Source organism: Rhinolophus ferrumequinum, chromosome X, assembly GCF_004115265.2.
Source record: "Rhinolophus ferrumequinum isolate MPI-CBG mRhiFer1 chromosome X, mRhiFer1_v1.p, whole genome shotgun sequence".
In the NCBI taxonomy this organism is placed as follows: domain Eukaryota; kingdom Metazoa; phylum Chordata; class Mammalia; order Chiroptera; family Rhinolophidae; genus Rhinolophus; species Rhinolophus ferrumequinum.
The window spans coordinates 85,456,583-85,478,221 of NC_046284.1; the positions used below are offsets into that span (position 1 = coordinate 85,456,583).

General features: G+C 46.6%; 1 pseudogene; it reads left to right on the forward strand.

Moving 5' to 3' along the window:
* Nucleotides 1–7,744: 7,744 nt before the first annotated feature.
* On the forward strand, nt 7,745–14,469 carry LOC117016561 (phosphoserine phosphatase-like; annotated as a pseudogene).
* The last annotated feature ends 7,170 nt before the right edge of the window (nt 14,470–21,639 follow it).

Consider the following 21,639-nt stretch of genomic DNA (forward strand, 5'->3'; position numbering starts at 1 on the left):
AAAATGTGCATACTTTCCAATCACTAAATATGGCAGCTTGAAAGGGTAATTGTTTATGTTGTGGCCAAACTGACAGAGAATCACCTTAAGGTACATGGTAAAAGAATGCATTTCTGATGTCTGGTTTCACAACTTGATTCACAATCATAGAAACATTCAAGAAAATACTACCAGAGAACGAACATTTGAGCAACTACTACTTGTGGCACATGGCAACACTCTTGTTTACATATTGTCCATGGCTATTTTTGCACTAAAATGGTAGACCTGCATGGCTGCAACATAGGCCCGATGTGGCACTCTTCTCTGTTGCCACTCCCCCGGTACACTACAAACCTTGGGGACACTGCTACAAACCCACACCATATGGGTATCTAAATACTTCCTTTATGGCCCTCCCGGTCCTGTAGAGGGCCCCACAAAGGACTCCCCACATGACCTCTGAGTGGTTCTGGTGTCTTGAGGATCCATATACCTAAAACAACACCCCAAAGTCTCTCCTGAATTTCATCTGATGCCCTCCCTTCTAGCACCCACCATCCTCCTTTGTTCTGGCCCCACAACAACAATGGACATGATGACCGCTACACCTGAGAGGAGAAAGAGGAGGACTTCCAGGACCTTCTTCCTCTAAGGCCACACATTGCGCCACTCCGACTCACACGAAGCCCACTGTCTCTCCCTTCACAATCACACTTAAATGCCTTGAAGGGCTTATATGAGCACCTACCACTTGAATCTCAAGTTGACAAAGACAAAACCTGACTGAAAAATGCAACCGCACAGCTAGGAGACCCAAACCTGCACATCCCCCAACCCAATGAGGCTTGGTCAATGGCAAACATGAAGCACTGGGAAATTCACTGTGTACTGCTTCCTGCCAGGTAACCTTTCTCTAACCCCTTACATGCCCATTCCAGGAAGCCCAAGACTGTCACTGATACTGGTACCTCCACCCAACCAATTCCTCAAAAAACAAACGTCTCTCCCTATCTTCATGTGGCCTCCTCCCATCTTCAAATCACTGTCGTCCCTTCTACCCACCCCGCCATAACAAGCCCGAAGCAGACAATGTATCTGAGAGAAAGAAGACGACATCGGGAACCTTCCTCAGAGAACAAAGACGCCGCCTCCATACATGTAAAAAGACCACTGCCTCACCCTTCACACTCAATCACAGATAAACACCACCGGGGACTGATCTGAGCACCTACAACTTAAGTCTTAGCCAACTAGGAGTAAACAACACAGAAGAACACCGCACAGCTCAGCTCCCTAACATTGCACACACCACCAACGCCAAATGGCAGATGGAAAGGCAGGTCAAACTGGGCATGCGCACTGTGTGGCACACGAGGGGCGGGGTGAATTCCCCACCCCCTTACGAACCTGACCGAACACTCCCGAGCCTGTCTTCTCTCTCCCATTTGTGGGCCTCCAGACCCACACACACCAAATAACTAACGAGCCTCCCCGTGTCTTCATCTGATGCCCTCCCCCTCCGCAGCCCACCATGCTCCCTTCTCCAGACCCCACCCAGGGCCATGGTGGCCGCCATGCCCGAGAGGAAAAGACTAAGACCTCCAGGACCTTCCTCTTCCTCCTCTCAGGCCACAGAGGGTGCTGCTCCGAGGCACACGAAGCCAGCTGCCTCTCCCCTCGCAATCACACTTAAACCCCCTCGGAGTATTATCTGAGCCCCTACCAGTTAACGCTTAGCCAAGAGAAAGAAACCAACTGTAAGATGGCGCACGCACACACCTAAACCAATGGCCGATGGGAAGTTACGCCAAACTGGGCATGTGCACTGTGTGGCACACGAGGGGCGGGGTGAAGTCCCCACCCCCTTACGAACCTGACCGAACATTCCCGAGCCTGTCCTCTCTCTGCCAATTTTGGGGCCTCCAGACCCACACACACCAAATAACTAACGAGCCTCCCTGTGTCTTCATCTGATGCCCTGCCCCTCCGCAGCCCACCATGCTCCCTTCTCCCGACCCCTTCACAAAGGCCATGGTGGCCGCCATGCCCGAGAGGAGAAAGACGAAGACCTCCAGGACCTTCCTCCTCTCAGGCCAGAGGGTGCTGCTCCGAGGCACACGAAGCCCGCTGCCTCTCCCCTCTAATTCACACTTAAACCCCCTCGGAGTATTATCTGAGCCCCTACCAGTTGATGCTTAGCCAAGAGAAAGAAACCAACTGTAATATCTGAGCCCCTACCAGTTGATGCTTAGCCAAGAGAAAGAAACCAACTGTAAGATGGCCGCACGCACACACCTACACCAATGGCCGATGGGAAGGTACACCAAACTGGGCATGCGCACTGTGTGGCACACGAGGGGCGGGTGAAGTTCCCACCCCCTTACGAACCTGACCGAACATTCCCGAGCCTGTCCTCTCTCTGCCATTTTGGGGCCTCCAGACCCACACACACCAAATAACTAACAAGCTCCCGTGTCTTCATCTGACACCCTCCCCCTCCGCAGCCCACCATGCTCCCTTCTCCAGACCCCACCCAGGGCCATGGTGGCCGCCATGCCCGAGAGGAGAAAGACGAAGACCTCCAGGACCTTCCTCCTCTCAGGCCACAGAGGGTGCTGCTCCGAGGCACACGAAGCCCGCTGCCTCTCCCCTCTAATTCACACTTAAACCCCCTCGGAGTACACACTTAAACCCCCTCGGAGTATTTATCTGAACCCCTACCAGTTGACGCTTAGCCAAGAGGAAGAAACCAACTGTAGATGGCGCACGCACACACCTACACCAATGGCCGATGGGCAGGTACACCAAACTGGGCATGCGCACTGTGTGGCACACGAGGGGCGGGGTGAATTCCCCACCCCCTTACGAACCTGACCGAACATTCCCGAGCCTGTCCTCTCTCTGCCATTTGTGGGCCTCCAGACCCCCACACACACCAAATAACTAACAAGCTCCTGTGTCTTCATCTGACACCCTCCCCCTCCGCAGCCCACCATGCTCCCTTCTCCAGACCCCACCCAGGGCCATGGTGGCCGCCATGCCCGAGAGGAGAAAGACGAAGACCTCCAGGACCTTCCTCCTCTCAGGCCACAGAGGGTGCTGCTCCGAGGCACACGAAGCCCGCTGCCTCTCCCCTCTAATTCACACTTAAACCCCCTCGGAGTACACACTTAAACCCCCTCGGAGTATTTATCTGAACCCCTACCAGTTGACGCTTAGCCAAGAGGAAGAAACCAACTGTAGATGGCGCACGCACACACCTACACCAATGGCCGATGGGCAGGTACACCAAACTGGGCATGCGCACTGTGTGGCACACGAGGGGCGGGGTGAATTCCCCACCCCCTTACGAACCTGACCGAACATTCCCGAGCCTGTCCTCTCTCTGCCTTTTGTGGGCCTCCAGACCCCCACACACACCAAATAACTAACAAGCTCCCGTGTCTTCATCTGACGCCCTCCCCCTCCGCAGCCCACCATGCTCCCTTCTCCAGACCCCACCCAGGGCCATGATGGCCACCATGCCCGAGAGGAGAAAGACGAAGACCTCCAGGACCTTCCTCCTCTCAGGCCACAGAGGGTGCTGCTCCGAGGCACACGAAGCCCGCTGCCTCTCCCCTCTAATTCACACTTAAACCCCCTCGGAGTACACACTTAAACCCCCTCGGAGTATTTATCTGAACCCCTACCAGTTGACGTTTAGCCAAGAGGAAGAAACCAACTGTAAGATGGCGCACGCACACACCTACACCAATGGCCGATGGGCAGGTACACCAAACTGGGCATGCGCACTGTGTGGCACACGAGGGGCCGGGTGAATTCCCCACCCCCTTCCTAACCTGACCGAACATTCCCGAGCCTGTCCTCTCTCTGCCATTTGTGGGCCTCCAGACCCCCACACACACCAAATAACTAACAAGCTCCCGTGTCTTCATCTGACGCCCTCCCCCTCCGCAGCCCACCATGCTCCCTTCTCCAGACCCCACCCAGGGCCATGGTGGCCGCCATGCCCGAGAGGAGAAAGACGAAGACCTCCAGGACCTTCCTCCTCTCAGGCCACAGAGGGTGCTGCTCCGAGGCACACGAAGCCCGCTGCCTCTCCCCTCTCAATCACACTTAAACCCCCTCGGAGTACTTATCTGAGCCCCTACCAGGTGACGCTTAGCCAAGAGAAAGAAACCAACTGTAAGATGGCGCACGCACACACCTACACCAATGGCCGATGGGCAGGTACACCAAACTGGGCATGCGCACTGTGTGGCACACGAGGGGCGGGGTGAATTCCCCACCCCCTTACGAACCTGACCAAACATTCCCGAGCCTGTCCTCTCTCTGCCATTTGTGGGCCTCCAGACCCCCACACACACCAAATAACTAACAAGCTCCCGTGTCTTCATCTGACACCCTCCCCCTCCGCAGCCCACCATGCTCCCTTCTCCAGACCCCACCCAGGGCCATGGTGGCCGCCATGCCCGAGAGGAGAAAGACGAAGACCTCCAGGACCTTCCTCCTCTCAGGCCACAGAGGGTGCTGCTCCGAGGCACACGAAGCCAGCTGCCTCTCCCCTCGCAATCACACTTAAACCCCCTCGGAGTACACACTTAAACCCCCTCGGAGTATTTATCTGAACCCCTACCAGTTGACGCTTAGCCAAGAGGAAGAAACCAACTGTAAGATGGCGCACGCACACACCTACACCAATGGCCGATGGGCAGGTACACCAAACTGGGCATGCGCACTGTGTGGCACACGAGGGGCGGGGTGAATTCCCCACCCCCTTACGAACCTGACCGAACATTCCCGAGCCTGTCCTCTCTCTGCCATTTGTGGGCCTCCAGACCCCCACACACACCAAATAACTAACAAGCTCCCGTGTCTTCATCTGACACCCTCCCCCTCCGCAGCCCACCATGCTCCCTTCTCCAGACCCCACCCAGGGCCATGGTGGCCGCCATGCCCGAGAGGAGAAAGACGAAGACCTCCAGGACCTTCCTCCTCTCAGGCCACAGAGGGTGCTGCTCCGAGGCACACGAAGCCAGCTGCCTCTCCCCTCGCAATCACACTTAAACCCCCTCGGAGTACACACTTAAACCCCCTCGGAGTATTTATCTGAACCCCTACCAGTTGACGCTTAGCCAAGAGGAAGAAACCAACTGTAAGATGGCGCACGCACACACCTACACCAATGGCCGATGGGCAGGTACACCAAACTGGGCATGCGCACTGTGTGGCACACGAGGGGCGGGGTGAATTCCCCACCCCCTTACGAACCTGACCGAACATTCCCGAGCCTGTCCTCTCTCTGCCATTTGTGGGCCTCCAGACCCCCACACACACCAAATAACTAACAAGCTCCCGTGTCTTCATCTGACACCCTCCCCTTCCGCAGCCCACCATGCTCCCTTCTCCAGACCCCACCCAGGGCCATGGTGGCCGCCATGCCCGAGAGGAGAAAGACGAAGACCTCCAGGACCTTCCTCCTCTCAGGCCACAGAGGGTGCTGCTCCGAGGTACACGAAGCCCGCTGCCTCTCCCCTCTCAATCACACTTAAACCCCCTCGGAGTACTTATCTGAGCCCCTACCAGGTGACGCTTAGCCAAGAGAAAGAAACCAACTGTAAGATGGCGCACGCACACACCTACACCAATAGCCGATGGGAAGTTACGCCAAACTGGGCATGCGCACTGTGTGGCACACGAGGGGCGGGGTGAAGTCCCCACCCCCTTACGAACCTGACCGAACACTCCCGAGCCTGTCCTCTCTCTGCCATTTGTGGGCCTCCAGACCCACACACACCAAATAACTAACGAGCCTCCCCGTGTCTTCATCTGATGCCCTCCCCCTCCGCAGCCCACCATGCTCCCTTCTCCCGACCCCACCCAGGGCCATGGTGGCCGCCATGCCCGAGAGGAGAAAGACGAAGACCTCCAGGACCTTCCTCCTCTCAGGCCACAGAGGGTGCTGCTCCGAGGCACACGAAGCCCGCTGCCTTTCCCCTCTCATTCACACTTAAACCCCCTCGGAGTACTTATCTGAACCCCTACCAGTTGAAGCTTAGCCAAGAGGAAGAAACCAACTGTAAGATGGCGCACGCACACACCTACACCAATGGCCGATGGGCAGGTACACCAAACTGGGCATGCGCACTGTGTGGCACACGAGGGGCGGGGTGAATTCCCCACCCCCTTCCGAACCTGACCGAACATTCCCGAGCCTGTCCTCTCTCTGCCATTTGTGGGCCTCCAGACCCCCACACACACCAAATAACTAACAAGCTCCCGTGTCTTCATCTGACACCCTCCCCCTCCGCAGCCCACCATGCTCCCTTCTCCCGACCCCACCCAGGGCCATGGTGGCTGCCATGCCCGAGAGGAGAAAGACGAAGACCTCCAGGACGTTCCTCCTCTCAGGCCACAGAGGGTGCTGCTCCGAGGCACACGAAGCCCGCTGTCTCTCCCTGCATAATCACTCATACTTAAACCTCCTCAGAGAACTTAACTGAGCACCTACCTGTTGAGTCTTCGCCATCGAGGAAGAAACCAGCTGTGAGATGCGACTTGCACATCTCGGCTTCCAGAACCTAGCGCACACACAACCCTCACACCAGTGGCCAATGGAAAGGCACACCGAACTGGTCATGCACACTGCATGGCTCATGAGGTGGGGTGTGATTTCTCCATCCCCTTGAAAGCCTGACAGAAGACTCCCGAGTCAGCACATCCCTCAAATAACCAATAGAAGTCGCTTCCTTCACCTCATTCCCTACCCTCCTCTGCCCACTGTCCTCCCTCAACCAGGCCCCACCACAAGGACAAGGGCCATAGTTGCCCGTACCCCTGAGGAAGAAAGAGAATGACTCGAGAATCTCCTCAGCGGCCAAATATCATGTTTCACGACCTGCACGAAGGTCACTGACTCTCCTTTCACAGTTAATGACACTTCAACTCCTCGAGTACTGATCTGAGACGCTAGCAGTTGAGTCTCAGCCAACTAGGAAAAATCAGACTGTAAGACGCGACATGCACAACTCGGCTGCTGAAACCTTGAACACATCCCCCACGACAATGACCAATAGAAAGGCAAACTCATTGGGCATGCACACTGCATTGCATGCACTGAGTGCAGTGATTTCTCCACCCCTTTACTGGCCTGACTGAAGGTTCCTGAGTCTGTCCCCTCTCTGCCAACCATGGGGCCTCCAGACCCACATACACCAAATAACTATCATAACACAAGTCTTCCCACATCTCATCTGACACTCTCCCATCCACAGTCCACCATCCTCCTGTCTCCCGACCCCATCACGACAAGGGCCATGGTGGCCGCTATGCCTGAGAGAAGAAAGCCGACGACCTCCAGAACCTTCCTCCTCTCAGACCACGGATCATCCCCCTCCAAGGCACACGAAGTCCACTGTTTCTCCCCTCATAATCACTCACACTTAAACTCCTCCAAGGACTTATATGAGCACCTACCAGTTGAGTCTCAGAAAAGGAGAAAGAAACCTCGCTATAAGACATAACCCTACCCTCCCTGGGGTGGGGCTAAGGGCTTCTTCCCAGCTCCACTCTGCAGTCTTCAGGTTAGATAAAACACCTGCAAAACAGACCGGGTACCACTGCACTTATCAGCAGATATCATAGGATTGTTTGGTGAAGAAAGGTTCTGCGGGTCTGCACTGGTCGCCTCCCCCAGAGCCATGCGCCTGAGCGTGGGAGCCAGCGGTCGGCCCTGCAGTGGGTGGCGGCAACCCCGGAAGGAGCAGAGCCGAGAGGAAAATTCTTCTAAGGATGGTCTCCCACTCAGAGTTGAGGAAACTCTTCTATTCAGCTGACGCAGTATGTTTTGATGTTGACAGCACGGTCATCAAAGAAGAAGGAATTGCTGAGCTGGCCAAAGTCTGTGGAGTTGAGGATGCTGTGTCGGAAATGACGCGCCGAGCCATGGGCGGGGCAGTGCCATTCAAGGCTGCCCTCACAGAGCGCTTAGCTCTGATCCGGCCTTCCAGAGAGCAGATGCAGAGGCTCATAGCAGAACACCTCCCACACCTGACCCCTGGCATAAGGGAGTTAGTAAATCGCCTACAAGAGCAAAATGTTCAGGTTTTCCTAATATCTGGTGGCTTTAGGAGCATTGTAGAGCATGTCGCTTCAAAGCTCAATGGCCCATCAACCAATGTATTTGCTAATAGGCTGAAATTCTACTTTAATGGTGAATATGCAAGTTTTGATGAGATGTAGCCAACAGTTGAATCTGGTGGGAAAGGAAAAGTTATTAAACTTTTAAAGGAAAAATTTCACTTTAAGAAAATAGTCATGATTAGAGATGGAGCCACAGACATGGAAGCCTGTCCTCCTGCTGTATGTATTAAACTTACAAATTTTTTCCAGTTATACTTTTGTTTTAGACAGCTGCTTTAGAATTCAGTAAGATTTATGAAGAGTTAAACAAAAAAATCTAAATATCACGGTAAGATAAAAGAAACAATAAATAAAACCAATTCAATCTCAAAAAAAAAGACATAACCCTCACAGCTCCACGCCCCGAAGCTTACACACACCCCTTGTTAATGGCAGATGGGAAGTCACACAGCACTGCGCATACACACTGCATTGTGGGCGCAGTGTGGGGCGATTTGTCTGCCCCCTAACGAGCCTGAACAAGGACTCCAGAATCTGTGCTCTGTTGGCCAAATAAATAATGAACACAAGTCTTTCTCTATCTTCATCTGACCCGCTTCCTTCCATAACCCATCGTCCACCCTTATTCATGCCCCACCACAACCACATGGGCCCTGGAAGCTGCTACACCTTAAGCAAAATAGGCAACAACCTCCAGTACTTTCCTCCTCGAGGGCCACAGATCTCACCTACCCACACAAAGCCCGCTGTCTCTCCCCTCACTCACACCTAAAGTCCTCAGACAACTGATCTGAGCACCTACCAGTTGAGTCTCAGTCAACAAAGAAGAAACCACACAGTAAAACATGACCCGCACAGCTCGGCTCCCCGAACCTTGCACACACCCCACTCCAATGGCTGATTCATAAGTATGCGTCATTGGGCATACGTGCTGCATCCCTCACTGCTTGGGAGGGATTCCCCTCTCCTTTACAGGCCTGACCGAGGACTCCCAAGGCTGTCCTTTGCTGGCTGATCTTGGTGCGTCCAAGACCCACATACCTCAAATAATGAACACAAGTATCTCCCCATCTTCATCTGAAGCCCTCCCTTCCTCAGCCCACCATCCTCCCTTTCTCTGGCCTCGCCAGGACAAGTAGGGCCATGGTGACCTCTACACCTGAAAGGAGAAAGACAATGGCCTGTAGGCCTTCCTCCTCTCAGGCCACCGACTGCACCTCTCAGACCCGCACAAAGCCCTCTGGCTCTCCCCTCACACTCACTTAACATTAAAGTCCTCCAATGACTGATTGGAGCACCTACCATTTGAGTCTCAGCCAACCAGAAGGAAACTGGATGCTAAGACACGACCTGTGCAGCTGTGCTCCTGGAACTTTGCGCACACACACACACACACACACACACACACACACACCAGTGGCCAATGAGCAAATGGGTTCCACTGGGCATGCACACTTCTTTCCTTACACACTGCATCCCGCGTGCTGCGTGGGCTGGTTTCTCTGCAGTTTTGGTAACTCCAGGACCCAGATACCTCAAATAATGACCCCTACATGTCTCCCATCTTCATCTGACCCCTTCCCCTCCATGACCCACCATCCTGCCTGTCCTGACCCTGCCACAATGGCAAGAGGTATGTATAGTGGCTGCCTGTGAAGAGAGGTAGAATGCCTCCTAAAACTGAAATGGCAACATACTCCATAGAATTTATACAAAACCAAGTGTCTTATAGCCTAATTTTCAAAATGGCCAGCATATAAATCAAAATTACTCAGAATATGAAGAAACAGGAAAATTTCAACTAACATGGGAAAGACAATCAATGGACACCAATGCAGGGAAGACTGAGAGGTTGGGATTATCTGACAAAGTCTCTAAGGCAATCATGAACACTTTGAAACAAATTTAAATATAGAAGGTCTTGGCTCAAAAAAAAATGTTTAAAGAGAAAAACAAGTGGAAATTTAGAAGTGAACAATATGATAACAAAATTTAAATCTCACTGGATGGGTTCAGCAGCAGAATGGAGATGAGAAAATAGTGAACTTGAAGATTGATAAATAGAAATTATTCAATCCAAACAACTCAGGGAAAAAGAGATTGAAAGAAAAATGAACAGAATCTCAAGGACCTGTGAGAAAATACTTAAACATCTATAATTTTTATCAGAAACCCAGAAGGAGAAGTGAGAGAGTATGGTGATCCAAAGTATTTTTTACGGGCGGCCAGATGGCCCTGTTGGTTAGAGAGCGAGCTCTGAACAACAGGGTTGCCGGTGCGATTCCCACATGGGCCAGTGAGCTGCACCCTCCTCAAGTACGTTGAAGGACAACAACTTGCAGTTGATGGGCCCTGGAGAAACACACTGTTCCCCGATATTCCCCAATTTAAAAAATTATAAAAAAATAAAAAGTCATATATGTATATATATATGTGTATATATATATATGTATATATACATATTTTAGTAATAGTTGCTGGAAACTTCACAAATTTGGTAAAGATTCATGAAGCTCAGCCAAAACCAAACAGGATAGAGACATAGAAATTCATGCCCAGGCACACCATAATCAAACTCCTGAAAACTAAAGACAAAAAGTCTTAAAAGCAGTCAGAGAAAAAAGGATGCATTATTTATAGGGGAACAGTGATTCAAATGACTGCAGAATTCTCATCAGAAATCATGGAGACCAGTAGAAAGTGTCTCAACATTTTTTAAATGCTGAAATAAAAGAACTGTCAACCCAGAATTCTACGTCCAAAAAAATATTCTTCAGGAATGAATGTGTAAAAAAAGACATTTGCCAGATGACGGGGGTGGGGGGAAAATGTGTTGTTAGCAGACCTACTGGAATTGCAATTGAAATTCTTCAGATAGAAGGAAAATGATACCAGAAGGAAACTTGGAATATCAGGAATGAAGGAAGAGTGGCAGAAATGGGTAAAATTTGGCCAAATAGAGTATTCTTCTTCTTTTCAATTAATTAAAATATATTTGAGGATTGAAAGTGAAAATTAAAACATTGTCTGATGGGGTTTCAATGTATGTTGATGTAATATATAAGATAACTATAAGGTAAAGAGTAGGAGACCAAAGGGACCTACATGGTGGTAAGGGTTCTGCATTCCATGTGAAATGCTAAATATACTGATTCTAAGTAGTCTATAAAGAGTTAACTATGTATATTTTAATTCATAGATGAATCACTTTAAAAAGTATGCAAAGAGATACAGTCAAAAACACAGTAGATAAACTTAAAGGGGATAGTAAAAGATGTTCAAATAAGCCAAAGGAAAGAAAGAAAGCAGAGAGACAGAAAACAGACGGAAGAAATAGAAAACAAATGATAAAATGGCACACATAAATCTAAACATACTAGTAATTACCTTAAATGTAAATAGTCTAACACACCAATTAAAAGTCAAAGATTGTACGAATGGATTTTTTTCTTTAAATAAAGGCAACATGACCCAACTATACAAGGTCAGACAATTAAGTTTGCAAACTCATCCTAGAAACAGTGCTACATACCTCATTGCTGAATAGCACCATGGTCACCTTCGAAGTGCTCCCCTTGGGAAGTTATGCACCGATGCCAGTGCCTAGTCCACCCTTCAAAGCAATTTTGGAACTCTTTTTCTGGAATGGCCATCAGAGCTGTCGTCGTATTACCCTTGATGTCCTGAATGTCATGAAAATGTCTTCTTTTCAATATTTCCTTTATCTTCGGGTAAAGAAAGAAGTCACCAGGGGCCAGATCAGGTGAGTAGGGAGGGTGTTCCAATACAGTTTGTTTACTGGCTAAAAACTCCCTCACAGACAGTGCTATGTGAGCTGGTGCATCTTGTGATGCAAGAGCCATGAATTGTTGGTGAAAAGTTCAGGTCGTCTAACTTTTTCATGCAGCCTTTTCAGCACTTCCAACTAGTAAACTTTGTTAACTGTTTGTCCACTTGGTACAAATTCATAATGAATATTCCCTCTGATCTCAAAAAAGGTTAGCAACATCGTTGCAACAATTGCCCGACCTCGTATGCTATGTACAATAAACTCACTTCAAATATAATGATATAGGTAGGTTAAAATAAAAGGATGGTAAAAGATATACCAGATAAGCGCTGATAAAAAGAAAGCTTGAGTGACTCTATTAATATCTGACAAAGTAATTACAGAACAAAGAAAATTACCAGTGATAATGAGAGATATTACAAATTGATTTTAAAAATCACTAAGAATACATAATCTAGTAACATTTGAGATCTTGCTTCCCAACAATGTTTTCAGTTTGGCTCAAATAAGCTCATAAAAATTCAAAAAAGAAAAGAATAAATACATAATCTATAATATGTATGCATTTGTGTTGAGGGTCCCCCAGACCACCCCAGGTTCAATGATTTGCAAAGAGGATTCACAGAACTCAGCATACAGCTGTACTTATGGCTAAGATTAATTACAACTTAACAATACTAAGTAAAATCAGCAATGGAAAAAGTGCCTGGGGTGAAATCCAGAGGAAATCAGCACAAGGTTCTAAGAGTCCTTTCCCAGTGGCCACACAGTTCATTAATCCAGCAACAAATTGTGCTAATGTGTGCAATTGTGTCTACCAGGGCAGACCATTAGATACTGAATGCTTTCTCCTTAAAATCGGGAATGAGGCAAGAATGTCCACTCTCACCCTTGTTATTTAACATTATATTGGAAGTCCTAGCTAGTTCAGTAAGGCAAGAAAAAGACATAATGGCTTACAGATTGGGAAGGAAGAAATAAAACCACCCCAGTTCTCAGATGGCATGTCTATCGGCATAGAAAATCCTATGGAATTTGTTTTTTAAAATACTAGAACTAATAAGTAAGGTTAGCAACACTGCAGAATACAAGTATACACAAATATCAAGCATATTTGTATATGCTAGCAATGAACAATGCAAACCAAAATTTTTGAAAACACACGTACAATACTGTCTTAAAATAGATCCTCAAAAAAAATCTAATAAAACAAGTACAGGATCTATGAATGTTGAAAACTACAAGAAGCTGATGAAAGAAATAAAAGAACACCTAAATAAATGAAAAGACATAATGTGTTCATGGGCTGACAGTCAATATAATTAAGATGTCCATTGTCCCCAAATTTATCTATAGATTTAATGCAATTCAAATCAAAATGCCAGCAGGACTTTTTTTTGTACATACACACTCATTCTAAAATGTATGTGGAAAAACAAAGGAACTAGAATTGTCAAAATAATTTTGAAAAGGAAGAACAAAATTCTAACATGACTAACATGAATTTTAAGAATTACTATAAAACTACAGTAAGCAAAACACTGTGGTATTGGAAAAGCTATAGGCATACCTTGTAAAATATCAATTGGCCATATTTATTTGTGTGTGAGGGTGTGACCATGAAGAGGCAGCACATGGGCGTTCTGCAGGGCGATGGAATGGTCGTGAATCCTGAATGAGGTGGTGGTTATGTGAATCTATCTATACACTTGTTAAAACTCACAGAACCCCCAAAGTCAATTTTACTGTATGAGAATTTTTTGTAATATATATATTTTTTTAATTCTGTCAATCAAGCAGGTGAAAATCCTTGCTTTCTGTAACAGTTTTAACACAGGTGTATGGACACCTAACCATACTTGTTTGCTTTTGAGCTATATATAAAGGGAATCCTGTAGTGTGTCCACTCTTGTATCTGACTTCTTTCACTTTTGTCTGTGCGTGGTTTTAGTTCATTCCATCCCATAGCTGTGTATTATTCCATGGTTTCAATATAACACAATGCATTTAAGCATTTCCTGTTGATGTATAATTGGGTTGTTTGCAGATTGTTGCTATTAGAAATAGTTTCACTATATGAACATTCCTGTATCTCTCCCAGGTTTACGTGTATGTACAAGAATGCTCACCACAGCTAGTTTAGGATCGCAAAAAAGTAAATCATATATAACCTAACCATCCAATAGGAGAATAACTGAATAAACTATGGTTATAATAAATGATGACACATCATCAAAATCATTTCAGAACGCGTGAGCCACTGTTTGGATAAGTTACACTAGTGCTCAGCGGGGGCAGTTGTGATGATGACTCATGGCTCCAGATGGGTCACAGTAACCTTTGGGGCAGTGAGCTCACTGAGCTCTTCTCAGGGCTCCCCGTGGGCAGAGATGAGGATAAACAGGAAGGATTTGGTGGCACAGGCAGCTGGCCATCACAGAGCACCACAGAGAGGACCTCAACTGACTCCTGGCCCATGTTTCTGATTTCAGAGCTTCCCCACCTGCCTGCCTGCCCTGAGCACTTCCAAGAAGGCAGACCGGGGCTGTGCCTGAGGTGGCACAAGTCAGTCCTTCCCAACAACTCTGACCTGCTCCTCCTCTTGGGCCAAATCTGCTATGCCCTCAGGACAGTCTGAGCTGTAGCCCAACCTGCCCGGGGGTACAGGCCACAGAGCCAGTCTATCTTGTGCAAAACAATAAGCCTATAATGCAACCTTTCAATGAGAAAAAGACTAAAACTATGACACTTTCCCTTCCATCACAGAAATGAGCTTCTGGTAGAAGAACAGCAGGAGGGAGAAGAAGGCCATCTTCAGAAGACTGAACAATGTTGACTAAGACCAGGGTCCTCCAGGAGGAAGGAGCACAGCTGGCCCTAGGCTGACCCCAGCTGTACACACACACAGAGGGAAGCTTCAGGAGACACCCCAGCCTGGAGCTCACACATCCAGAGGCCTGTGGCCCCCTCAGGTGTGAATGGTTAAGCCTCTGTGCTTCCTCTGTCTTCTCTGAGGCCTTCCAGATCTTGGAGATGTGACACCCCCTGCTGGCAAAGACACATATCGTTGCAACATGGACAGTCCATGGCTGAGCTATGCCTGGTGACACCAAGACCTCAGCATGAGAGTAAAGCTTCAGTCGGGCTTCCCTGAACGAAAGGGAAAGGTCACTGTCACTTAGAAGAAAGCTCAGATTTGGACCTGGACTCACCCTGGACCACAGACATCCAAAATGGAAAGTGGAGGGATTGTAGGATGTGATTGGCTGAGAGCTAAGAGCCGAAGACAGAGAACAGAAGCCACAGTGAGATCAAGATACTGGTTGTAGTAACAAGGAGGTGGAGGAGGAGGAGGAGGAGGAGGAGGAGGAGGAAGAAGAGGAGGAAGAGGAGGTGGAGGAGGAGGAGGAGGAGGAGGAGGAGGAGGAAGAGAAGGTGGAGGAGGAGGAAGAAAAACGAGGAGGAGGAGGAGGAGGAGGAGAAGGAAGAGGAGGACGAGGAGGAGGAGGAAGACCTGGAGGAGGAGGAGGAGGGAGAGGAGCAAGAGGAGGAGGAGGAGGAGGAAGATTCCTGCAGAGGACTGTGCTCAGGGCTGTTGAGAACACAAAAGTCTCTCAGGGCCTCCGTTTCTTCCTCTGTACACTGGTTGGTGAAAGTACAATTGACATCATGGAGTTGGTGTGAGAAAAGCATGATTCATGTAAAATGATCAGCCAGTGTCTAACACAGAGTACCTGTGAGGTAAATGCTGATGGTGTTGCTATTGTTATTATTACAAGAATGACCCGATCTTAACGGTGACACAGTTCTCCGCCTCGGGAGGGGCACTTTGTTCCCTTCAGGTTCAAGCCCCATCTATCCAGCTCTGTGGCCCCATTGTGGGGACACTGGCAGTCACCACAGAGGCCTGGTGAGGGAGGAGGTGTTTGATAGGCAGAATAATAGCCCCCAAAAGCTGTTCACATACTAAACCACAGGACCTGGAATATGTCGCCTTATATGGCAAAAGGAACTTTGCCGATGTGATTCAGTTTAAGCATTTCGAGGCGGGACGATTATCCTGGATTATCTGGGTACGTCCAATGTAATCGCAAGTGTCCTTATACGTGAAAGAAGGAGGCAGGAGAGAATCAGAGTGATCTGATGAGAGAAAGACTCAACTGGCTATTGCTGGCTTTGAAGGTGGAGGGAGGGGGCACGAGCCAGGACTTCGGGCTGCCTCTAGAAGCTAGAAAAGATGAATGAATTCTCTCCCAGAGCCTCCAGAAGGAATGCAGCCTTGCCGACAGCTTGTGAGACTTCTGACCTTCAGAACTGGAAAATAATGTTTGTGTTGTTTTAAGCCACTAAATTTGTTGTAAATTTGTTACATTACTAATAAAAAACTAGGAGAGGAAGGAACACATGTCCCCCCACTCTCTTCCTTTCTCCCTCAGGCCCCTATCTCTGTCAGAAATGCCCGGTCCTGTGGTCCCTATGAGATGGTACCCCATCCCCTCTGTCAATCTCAGAGACAGAGGAGACTGAGGAGGGTGCATGTTCCCTGGCAGGGTGTGTGGGGACCCAGCTCCTCTCAAGGGGGCAGGCGGAGAAGGGGCCTGGGGTACAAGCAGGTCCTCACCCTGCACATTACCCACCTCCATAATCCACACACTTGAGTGTGGGGACAACGTATCATGAGTGACAGTGATAGTTCCAGAGGGGGCTGATGACAGCTCACGTTCGCTCAATGCTTTCTCTGTGCCGCACACTGCCCTAGGTGACTGCTGTGCTATTTCATTCAAACCTCACCAGAACCTTGTGAGGAGGGAAAGTTATTACCCTAATAACAGAGGAGCAGAGTGGGGCACAGAGAGCTTGAGTAAGATGCCCATCGTGTGATATGGCAGCAGTTTATTCCTGGACTGTGTCACTCCAGAGCCCTTCCTCTTGCCTGCCCTGCTACGCTACGTGGACTACTAGATAAATCAAATGTGGTCACAAGTGAGAGCCATTATACATGTTTGCCCAAAACTCATAACCCTGCCTGGTGGGCATTAGCTCCCTTTTCTGAAGGAGGAACTAAGGCTCAGCGAGGACAGGTGACTTCCTAAGGTCATACAACCAGGACTTGGGGTTCTGGCTTTTAAATGAGATCTGCGAGGCTCTAACACCACGAATACATCTGAGGACAAAATGACAGATTCTATCCATCCCCTGAGAGATGGGACGCCCCCACTCCATGGCTGGTGTCAGGAGACACAGAATAAACAATTCCCCAAAACATGACTTCCACAGACAGAGCTGAGGGAGCCTCGGTAACTTCCAGGACTGAAGCAAAACCCCGACCCCAGGGAAAGTTCTGAAGGAAGAAAGCCTCCTACACTTCATGATATAAACAAGGAAACCGGGGTCACCCAGAACCTGTGTGGAGGAGTCCCAAAGAGCCACATTACTCCCACTTCTCGCTGCCTTTTGTTTTAATTGTGGTTTCTTCTTTTTTTTTGGGGGGGGAGGGGCTTGTGAAATGTACATGTTAATGAATATTAATGAACTGCATATCCATGAACAACCACCCAGTTCAAGCAGACCATTATCAACGTTACAGAAATCCCCTGGGTCCCTTCCCAATCATATCCTTCCCTCCGCCAAAAGGAAACACTATCGTGACTTGGTAATAATCATTCCCTTACTTTTCTTTATAATTTTACCACTAGCAATGGATTTGTTTCGCTGTTTTGAACTTTGTGCAAATGGGTTATACAGTTTGTAATCATTTGTGTTTGGGTTCTTTTGTTCAATGCCATGTCTGTGCAATTCACCCAGGCTTTTGCATGTAGTTCTGTATCTTTCATTCCTATTGTACAATATTGCATCCTGCGGATACACGTATACAATTTATCTATACACTTATTGGCACATCTGCATTTTCTATTTGTAATTTTTAATATATTCTATGTTTGAGCCTTTCATCACTCATATGTGCTTCAATCATCTTCTCCCAATTTGTGTCCCAATTTGTGGTTTTCACTGTTTATGGTGTTTTTTTGACATTCTTAATTTTAATGTAATGGACTATTTTACAATTTTCATTTATGGTTAGTGTTTTTATGTCTTGGTTAAGAAAAACTTTTCTACCGTGAGTACATGAAGGTATTCTTCTATATTAAATTCTTAAAGTTCTTTGGTTTTGCCTTTCACATTTAGGTTTTGAAACCACCTACCATTATTTTTATTTGTGTTGTGAAGTAGGGATCCAATTTTTTTTTCACCATGGATAACCAACTATTCCTCTCGTCTCACAATACCTCCTTGGCCACGTATTCTGTGCCTGCATATAAGTGGGTCTGTTTCTGAGATCACTAGTCTTTCATTGGTCCAATTTGTCTACCCTTGCAGCAATATTGCACCATCTTAATTGCTATACTTTTATAATAAGTGTGGGTGTCCTGGCTAGTTGGCACTTCCATATAAATTTAAGAATGAACTCGTTATGATACACACACAAAAAAATATCTATTAGAATCACGACTGCACTTGCACTGAACCTACAAAACAGTTTAGAGGGAACTGATAGATTAACAACACTGACTCTTCCATTTGAAGAACATGTATATCTACTTATTTAGTCTTTTTAAATGCCTTTCAATAAGATTTTCCTTTTTCCAAAAAGATCTTGCCCTCTTTTGTTAATTTCTAAGTAGTTCGTAAATGGTGTCTTTATTAAAAGTTTCCACTTATTAGCATATAAAAGCAATAGATTTTTTAAATATGTATTTTGTATCAGAATTTTTTTAAATTCTTAATAATTCTAATAATTTATCCATGGACTCTTTTGGATTTTCTACATATGCAATGGCATCATCCATAAATAATAACAATTTTGTTCTTCATTTCCAATCTTTATTTCTTCTCCTGGCTTCATTGTGCTTGCTAGGACCTCTAGTACAGTGCTGAGTAGAAATGGTGACAGCAGGCATGGTTGCCATAATCCACGTCAGAGCTCTTAACATTTCACTTCTAAATATGTAGTTCACCAAATATGTAGATACTTTTTATGTTAAGCTTATTCAACTAACTTGCTAAAATTTTTTAAATCATGAATAGATGTCAAATTTTATCTAATTCTTTCTCTACATCTATTGAGATCATTGTGGTTTTTCTCCTTTAATTTGCCAATGGAGCAAATTATGCTGATCGAATTCAAATGTTAAACCAGAGTGCAGTTTGGGAATAAATGCAACTTGATCATATTATACTTTTTTAATATACAGACGGTTCCCTACTTACAATGGTTTGACTTACAATTTTTTGACTCGATGATGATGGGAAAGCGATACAGATTCAGTAGAAATTGTATTTCAAATTCTGAATTTTGAGCTTTTCCCAGGCTAGAGATGCTGGTCAGCGGCAGTGAGCCGAAGTCACCAGTCAGCCAAGCAATCACAAGAATAAATAACTGATACTCTACAGTGTTGTGTTGCCAGCGTTTTTGTGTTGTTTTTTTGGTTTTTTGGTTTTTGGTTTTGGGTGAGTTTTGTTTTTTGGATATTGTGTTTTGTGTTTTCACATCTACAAAACACCCATCTGTGTCTCCTGTTACTGGTGAGAAAAAGAGGAAGGCAACTACTCTTTAGGCAAAACTCAAGATAATTGCCCAACTGTAGGCTAATGTAAGTGTTCTGAGCACATTTAAGGAGGGTAGGCTAAGCTATGATATTTAGTAGGTTAGGTGTATTAAATGCATTTGACTTAATATTTCCACCTTACCATGTGTTTATTGGGGAGTAACTCCATTATAAGTCAAAGAGCATCTGTATTGGACTTAGGCAGCACTATAGATTGAATGGTTGTGTCCCTTCAAAATTCATATATTGAAACCTAATCCCCAGTGTTATGATTGTTAGGAGGTGAGGTCTTTTGAGATGATTAGGTCATTAGGGCGGAGCCCTCGTGAATGGGATTAGTGTCTTTATAAGAGACCCCAGAGATCAACTTCGTCCCTTCACTCTGTGAGGACACAGTGAGAAGTCAGTGGTCTATGTACCACTAAATCGGCCCTCACGATACACCAAACCTGCTGGCACCTTGATCGTGACTTCCCAGCCTCCACACCTGTGAGAAATGTCTGTTGTTTATTCCTTGCCACCTAGTCTATGCTATTTTGTTATAACACCTTGAACAGACTTAGACGGGCAGTTATCAGTTGGTTTAAAATATTTGCATCTATTTTCTTGAGATTGTTCTGTAATATTCTTTTTTCACTCATCAGGTTTGAGTATTAAGCTGTATCAGCCCCATAGAATGAATTAGGAATGTTCTTTCTTTGTATATACTCTAAAATTGCTTTTGTAAAATTGGAATTACATATTCCTTGAGTGTTTCACCAGCAAACCCATATGGGCCCAGAGTTTCTGTGTGGAGAGACTTTTGGCTACGGGTTCTGTTATTTAATAGGACTACTCATGTTTTCCCTTTTTGTTGAGACAAGTTTGGGCAAGATATATGTCTGTAGTAATTTGTCCATTTTAGGTAATTTTTCAACCCAACTGCCATAAAACTGCCTTTTTTTAACATTGATCAAATTATCACATCAATGGAAGAACACCAACACATGTCTGGACTTTAATATTTGACAAAGTCAGAATATTCTCATTGAAAGATAGGTGAAACATGAGTATGCTGATTTATTTTCACTGGCTGTTTTCCACTTCCAAACCTCTGCAATTCCTTCTGACTGGACTGCTCTCTCTTCACCTTTATTACCTCATAGATTCTTTCTCGTTTTTTAAAACTCAGCTCAGGCACCATCTCCTCCAAGGCTTCCAGAGTTCCTACACTGGGCTGAGCATTTGTCCTAGGGCCCCTACAAGCCCACTGTATGCATCACTGTTAATGAACTAACCACACTGCACTGAACTTATTTCTCTGTGTCTGTCTCCCCCATAGACTGTGAGCTCCTTCCTGTGTCCCCGGGGCAGAGCAGATATGGCCAGCTGACACTTGTAGAACTGAAAGGGGCTTATAACCACTGATGGCAAGTTCTCTAGCCATCTCTCTATATTTCCCCACATACATTTGCTTGTTCCTTCATTTATTTCATTCAATGGGTATTTGCTGAGCACCTACTATGTGCCAGGAACTGTTCTAGAAGAGGGGCCAGTGAGGAAAGAGGAAAATTAGGAGAGTGTGGTGTCCTGGAAACCAAGTGAAGAAAGTATTTCAAGGTCAAGGAGATGATCAACTGTGTCAAACGCTGCCAATAAGTCAAGTAAGATGAGGTCTGAGACGGGACCATTGGTGTAACTACGTGAACATCATCAGTGACTTCAGCACTTTTGCTGACGTGGTTAGGCAAAAAATCTGATTGGGGCTGTTTCAGAAAAGTATTGGAGCCCTAGAGAAGAAGAACTGAAGAAAGGTGGTACAAAGTTTTACTGTGAAGGGAAGTAAACAGAGGGTGCCAAAAAAATGTATACACATTTAAGAAAGGAAAAAACTGTATTAAAATTGTAATACTCAATATATGCTGAGAGCAAACGATGAATACAAATCACGTCTGACTTCTGCAGTTACAAGAGGTGCTCAAAGTGGTCACCATCAGCATCCGGACACTTCAGATGACGGTGAACTACTGCTCGAGCAACAACGACCAAAATGTCCACTTGTATACTTTTTTTGGCACCCCCGGGATATGGTGTTTTATTTTGCTATGCAGAGTTTTTAATTTGCATGCAGTAAATATA